Genomic DNA, 7,679 nt, shown 5'->3' with positions numbered 1-7,679 from the left:
TTTATTGCAGATGAGATTGTCGAACATTTTCGTTAGATAAATAATGCAGAACAAGATAAAGATTATGAAAGAAGAGGTATTGTTATTTTTCTGCCTTAAAGAACGATGTTTCAGGAATTGCGACAAATGGAAACGTTTTAGCATTTATTTTGTATGTAATTTGTGCAGTAATTCTGAACAGAACAAGAGAATCGTTAGACAACCATCACTGAGAACAGCAAGCTTGCATTCATAGTAAAAATAAGAAGTGTTCTAAATACCAGTCGACTTTATTGGTTTCAAGAAGGCCTTTGAGAGTATTTACCTCGTTAAAACTTTATGACATACCAGGAAATTTTAGCAACATCACAAATTCCCTGTATTAGCATACTTCCTTCTGCATTAAACCACAAAGTATGAATGGTCATTACGCTGAGGATTCTTAGTATTTCTTCCCATTCCATTTTCGTATTTCATTATGAAGATGGTTATGAACAACCCACCGTATGAAATACATGCGGAAAGAGAAAGACTTGTATTTTGACGGTAGTGTCTGTACGGGTAAATGTAATCTACCTTGACTTGAACCGCGGTAAGGATCTAAATACGTGTCACCATTAAAGTTATGTACCCTAATATACTAATACATCCGCTATAAAAACTGAGAATAAAAAAAAACGAATCAAGAATTTGCAGCAAAATTCTCTTATTTCGGAAGCAATGTATTTGTTGATGCGCAGAAAGCAGTTTCTCAGCGAGTATCCGGTAGAGCTCTATCATCATGGAAATTAAATTCCACCTCTACATGTCCGATGTAATACCAAGAGCGATTTATGTCACCGAGGACATGGATATTTCATTGAAATGTATAAGATTAATTCCGAGAATTCCTTGGGGTGACCATGATACAAGTGAAGAATAACCTTATCGCCATTAAATATCAATGGAAAGAGTTAGGATGGAAAATTTACAAGTTATTATTAAAACAAAAACTTGGAATGGATTTACTGGTCACGCTCTACGTTTGAACGAAGAAACTATACTCCATAAATCAACGAAACGCAAATCGGATGTAGAAAAAGGTAAAGAAAAAAACCACATCATTATAGGACAACTTATAGATGGGGCAGAGAGTCAAGAGGTAGACGAAACTAATCTCATATCACAACGTATATGGGTGGACTGGAGCAAAACTTTCCCTACACCACTGATGAATATCCTAGCATGCTGGCGTGATTGTCTCTCACTCTATGTAAGTATGTATCTTACTTTGGAATTTAAGTTTCTCGCCAGTTAAGATCCGCTGAGAAAAACTTCTTTTTCCTGTTCCAGATAATTGCGTCTTTTCCGTTGTGAGTATATTTCTTCCTGATATTTTGTTTGGGTCGTTCTAACTGTAATTTTTCTGAACATGAGTGAAGATACACTTCTCTTCGCTGTAATTTTTTATATTCTGACCTTCTGGACCAAGCTTCCATGAACTGAATTGTACAATGTTCTGGACACTGTTATCTTCCATTAGTAGATATTATCGTGGGACATTTTTTGACAGTTGCTTATGAGTTGCGGTAAGCACTTGTCACATCAAGATTGATTGCTTTGGAGATCTATATTGTTGCTACCATATTGTATGTATGTATGTAAAAATATTTGCATGTAATATGCATTCGTATGCGATTATACATATGAATGAATATATGTATGCATGTATATAAGCGTATAAGTGTGCAAGTATGTATGTACGTACAATACATATGCATCAGAAAAAATATATGCAATTTATATACGTGACTAAAATAGTTCATCAAAAACTCAGTACTCTTTCAGGAACACGAGTCATTAATCCAGTTAGTCTGAAAAGGATAAACGAAATAATAACAGAATATTAATTAGGTTGATATATTGTATCATTAATCAATTATGCTAGATTTAAACTAATAAGGACACGGACGGATGAAAATATAATCGAGATATCTTCCATTGTTTCATACGTTGACTCAGGCATGTTTTGTATTTTATTACTGGGAATTAGTTAACTTAGTCACAGTTTGATGTATGCGATCGCGTGCACGCGTAAGTTCGCATGTTTCAATGTCTTTGTGAAGGCATGCTTCAACCATAAAGAAGTTCACTTCGCAATCATAGCGATGTGACCCATCCATGCGTGCATCACGTTGACTAAGAACCGCTTGTGTCACAGACAATGTCAAACTGACTTTTGTTGCATGTTACACTAATGTTACCCCCAGACACATAAAATATGATACTGCTGGTTTATGAACAAAAATACACATAGGCCGAAAATGTCGCTAGAAGCTAGGATCACCAAGCATAGATTGGCATATTTTGGTCATATTATGCGGAGAAAATCCCTGGAGAAGGACATCATGCTCGGAATGGTCAGTGGCAAGAGAGGAAGAGGCCGACAAAGAACCCGCTGGCTTGACACCATCAAGAGTGATACCGGAATGGACATAGCCAATCTGAACGAAGCGGCCCAGGATAGAACTGGCTGGAGGACACTGATCCAACGAGTGACCGAGAGTCGACTTCGACTGAGCGGATTGAGAGAGAGAGCAAATGTGGATCAGAGTCTGTATGCCTTACGTTAGAAAGAAAGTCCTGTCGTATTTTTGACATGATCACTATGGGGATGCATACTCAATGCAAACTAGCATTAACTTTTTACATTCTTTCTTTTTCTTTTACATTTGCAAATTACTTCATACCACTATGATTAAAAATCGTATATTACTATAATACTCTTTTAAAATGAAATTATGTCAGACCCAAATCAGGTACTGCATGATATATGAGTTCAAACGGAGATCATTAGCAATAATTGAGGCAAGAAATATCTGGCTTAAATATGGCAAGAAATGAAACTGCACACTCATCTGACAGTGTTTTTGAGTCGTTGTTCAACATATATGAAGTCCAGTAACTGAGAAAGACTAAAAGAGATAACAGAAAAGAATATACATATGTGTGTATGTGTGTATATTAATATATATTGGTATATGTGCGCGTGCACGCGCCTATATACTGTCTTTATACTTGTTGGAGTGGTACATATGGTACAAAACTAAAATGGACACGATATGGATAAGATGAGAAAAAAATTATGGAAAATATTTAGACTAACTGAACTTAAAATCTATAACACTAAGTTTAAAAAAGTTAATTTCCTACACATTAATATGAGTTTTAGTTCAGGCAAATGAAAACCCTACCAGAAACCAAATGAGAATACCTCCTACACTGATGTCGACTCTAACACTCACTGTCAATTATCAAACAATAAATAGTATTAGTTGGCGTGTTTCCAACAAACAATTTCCAAAATGTCTGCTCCAAACTACAATGTCGTATTAGAAAGGTCCAACTTTAAGAGTAATGCAACTTATACAGAACCTAATGTAGATAGACCTGGAAGACGGAGACAGCGGAAACATTTATGGTACGCGGTCTATAATTTACTTTCCTATAATTCACCTCGCATAATTTGTATATTTATCAAGAAATCTCGTGTATCTTTGTGTATTCTCATCGAAGATGGAGACGAATACCAACACACGCACACAAACTCACAGAGAGAGAGAGAGAGAGAGAGAGAGAGGAGAGAGAGAGACAGATAGATAGATAGACAGACAGACAGACAGACAGACAGACAGACAGACAGACAGGCAGGCAGGCAGGCAGGCAGGCAGATAGATAGATACATACATACATATATACGTGCATAAATTATACATACATAATTCCTACAATTTCCACATCAACAGAGACGTAGACCACCTCTACCTAAAACGAAAACAACGTGGCAAAGGCTTAACATCGACCCAAAAGGCCTTTGAGTGTCGTACCATACCCATTCGGCAACATCTTTTAACCACCAGGTGTTGAAATACATTCTTTGGCCAAGTTTGCATACATGAAAATGACAACATCATAAGACCTGGAAGGCAGATTCTTGAGCAACGTTCTTTGTCTGATAATTTTAAATACATACCCGGATGAGTCGCACGAATCTACCCAAATTGTAGCATGAGATGAAACGGGAAGCAATGCATGGATATGTTAGTAGAAAGCTCAGAGATGATACTAACATTCATCATGAAAGCAGTCTAACATGGACCAACAACCTGATTCCTAGCTCCCACTTTGAAGGGTATGCGTTGGCACTCCAGGAACAGAACATGAAAAGAGACAGTTGTAGGAAAAGTGGTAAAATGTGACAACTGATGCAAACTTTGCGGAGCTAACACCAAAAATATCACCCACATCAAAATAAGTTGTCCGAAAATGTAATCACGGTGCAATCTACCGATAAGATATGATGTTGTAGGTATGATACTGTATAACGAGATCTGTCGGAAGGATAACTACGACGACAAAGTAATAAGAACCCACAGTATGGTGGCAGCCATAAACACTCATAATAATAAAGAGTACTGCTGGAATGTGAAAACCTCAATGAAATGTAAGCACAACAGAGCTGATATAATGATTTGGGACAATGAGAAACTGAGTACAGTTATGGAAATCAGCTGCCCAAAGGATGTTAACATACAGCTGAAGATCAGTGCAAAAGAAAATACCTACGCTGAACTATTGAGAAATCTGCAGTTATTCTCTCCAGATTACAAGTTCAGGTTTATACCTGTAAATATTGGGGCGCTGGGATATGTATTACACTTCCTAAATACCAATCTTGAGATTTTAGCCTTCTCAAAACCAGAAAGTAGAAAGCTGATTCGAAAACTGCAGATCAAAGTCATTACTGGAACTGTAAAAATCTGTATAACCTCTCAGAAGTTTGTCATTTATGTATATATGAGCATGTGTAAGTATCCAACTGTGAAGGCGCGTGGCTTAGTGGTTAGGGCATTCGGCTCATGATCGTAAGGTTGTGAGTTCGATTCCCGGCGGCGCGTTGTGTCCTTGAGCAAGACACTTTATTTCACGTTGCTCCAGTCCACTCAGCTGGCAAAAATGAGTTGTACTTGTATTTCAAAGGGTCAGCCTTGTCACTCTCTGTGTCACGCTGATTATCCCCGAGAACTACGTTAAGGGTACACGTGTCTGTGGAATGCTCAGCCATTTGCACGTTAATTTCACGAGCAAGCTGTTCCGTTGATCGTATCAGCTGGGACCCTCGTCGTCGTAACCGGCGGAGTCTTTAAGTATCCAACTATATGCATAAGAAGACATACATAAACAAAATATACATAAATACATACATACACATACATACGAAAATACTCTGTTGTAGATGTTGAAGGAGCCTTGGATCTATGTCAGAAACCCGCTCTTTCTCTATTTGTAAGAAATCTTGAAATAATAATAAAACATGACACACATACATACAGGCACACATACATACATACATACATACATACACACACACACATACATACATACATGCATGCATACATACATACATACATACATACATAACAGCCCACAAACTATTCTACTCTACCTGTGTAAACTGTAAGTATGGAGATATGATATCTACTACGTATATTTCCTACTAGTAGTATCGCCCGGCGTTGCTCAGGTTTGTAAGGGAAATAACTATAAAGCATTTTTAGAGAGTTATAGCCAAAAAATAGCAAAAAAATGGAAAAAAATGATGGTAAATTTTTTTTGAGAGTGAAAAAAGGTGGAGTTGCGTCCCCTAGACAGTTTGCGGTTTGTGTTTCTGATTCTCGACCCCATGTCGAATTTATCGATTTTTTTCAGAACTGGGGGAACTTTTCAAAATTTTCGCTATGGGCTATGTGTGTGTCAAGTTTCATCAGAATCGGTTGAAAGCCGTGGTCAGGGTGAGGGTACAAGCAAACAGACACACAGAAACACGCACAGACAAACTGCCGTTTATATAGAGAGAGATTTAGTATAGGAGAATATTCATTTATGAGGACGTACTCACGTACTTGTCTGAAGGTTGGGCTCTTTGGGTGCTTGGATATGATGCGAATGTCAAGTTGATCCAGGTTACCTCCATGTTGTTCCTTTGCATGTTGGTAGAGTATGGAGGGCGGTTTTTTGTCGTTATATTGTCTCAAATGTTCATTTAGTCGTTCCGCAATGCTCCTAGATGTCTCCCCTATGTACGTCATGTTCATGTCTTTACAAGCACCTTCTATGCATCTTATGCTGTAAACAACATTTTGAGTTCTACATTTAATGCCAGGGCTAATCCTACATGTCATCCAGTTATTATTAGTGCATATGGGATTCAAATAGGGGTACGTCCTACCTAGTTGTGATCTGGCGGATTTCCTTGGCTTTTCAACAATCTTAAGTTTGAGATTGTTCTCCTTCAGAGCGTTCCTAAATCTACGAGCTAGTTATCCATGGACTGTGACCTCTACAAACATCACTCCTTGATATTTGTCGGTTTTATACAACGTGTTCGCCTTGTTTGCTTTGTCACAACTTCTTTGTATCCTATTCCAGTCTTTGTTTCTATAGCTAGGGCAGGTGATCGTTGTTGTTGTTGATGCTGGCGGTGACAGTAGTAGTAGTAGTGGTAGTAGTAGTAGAAGTAGTAGTATTAGTAGTAGTAGTAGTAGTAATAGTAGTAGTAGTATAAATATTTTGTAAACAGGCGCAGGAGTGGCTGTGTGGTAAGTAGCTTGCTTACCAACCACATAGTTTTGAGTTCAGTCCCACTGCGTGGCACCTTGGGCAAGTGTCTTCTACTATAGCCTCGGGCCAACCAAAGACTTGTGAGTGGATTTGGTAGACGGAAACTGAAAGAAGCCTGTCGTACATATATTATATATATATATATATGTGTGTGTGTGTGTGTGTGTGTGTGTGAGTGTGTGTATGTGTGTGTGTGTGGGTGTGTGTGTGTGTGGTGTGTGTGTGTGTGTGTTTTTGCGTGTCTGTGTTTGTCCCCCAACGTCGCTTGACAACCGATGCTGGTGTGTTTACGTCACTAAGCGGTTCGGCAAGAGAGACCGATAGAATAAGTACTAGGCTTACAAAGAATAAGCCCCGGAGTCGATTTGCTCGCCTAAAAGCGGTGTTCCAGCATGGCCGCAGTCAAATGACTGAAACAAATAAAAGAATAAGAATAAAAGAATATCTCTTACGCTGATGTTCGTCATACTTATCAGGGTAATGGTGATGCTAATGATAGCGATTGTTTGTAGCAGCGCTTCGCTAGGTCGCATACTTGTAATTCCGTTATAGATCTGCCGCTGAAGCTTGCCCTGTACATGTAACGTGTTCTCTCGACAAATTTATGAATTTATTGCTATATATTTGATAAACAACCAAATCCATTGTGAAACTGTCAAGTGACGGGAAGTAATGTGTTTCCAGAAATGTTGTTAAAGATTTCTCAAAGGCATAACAACAACATTGTTACAACCAATCACTGAGAAGGAAGATCCAAGAAACAAAAGAAGAAGAAAACGACTCGAAGAAAACAATGAAAGACATAAGGAAAGAAGGAAAGATACAAAGAAAGATAGGAAGAAAGAGAAGGAAAGAAGAAAGGGATTATATTCTTCTGGTGTAATTCAAACCTTTACCTGAACGATGACGAACCAATTCGAACTACAAAATTTAACTCTTACGAATCAGCTTTCTTTCTTTCTTTCTTTCTTTCTTTCTTTCTTTCTTCTTTCCTACTTTCTTATTTATTTATTTATTTATTTATTTATTTATTTTTCAAT

This window comes from Octopus sinensis, linkage group LG13 (genome assembly GCF_006345805.1).
Source record: "Octopus sinensis linkage group LG13, ASM634580v1, whole genome shotgun sequence".
In the NCBI taxonomy this organism is placed as follows: Eukaryota; Metazoa; Mollusca; class Cephalopoda; order Octopoda; family Octopodidae; genus Octopus; species Octopus sinensis.
The sequence above is the reverse complement of the archived record's forward strand: the minus strand, read 5'-3'. Positions refer to the sequence as shown.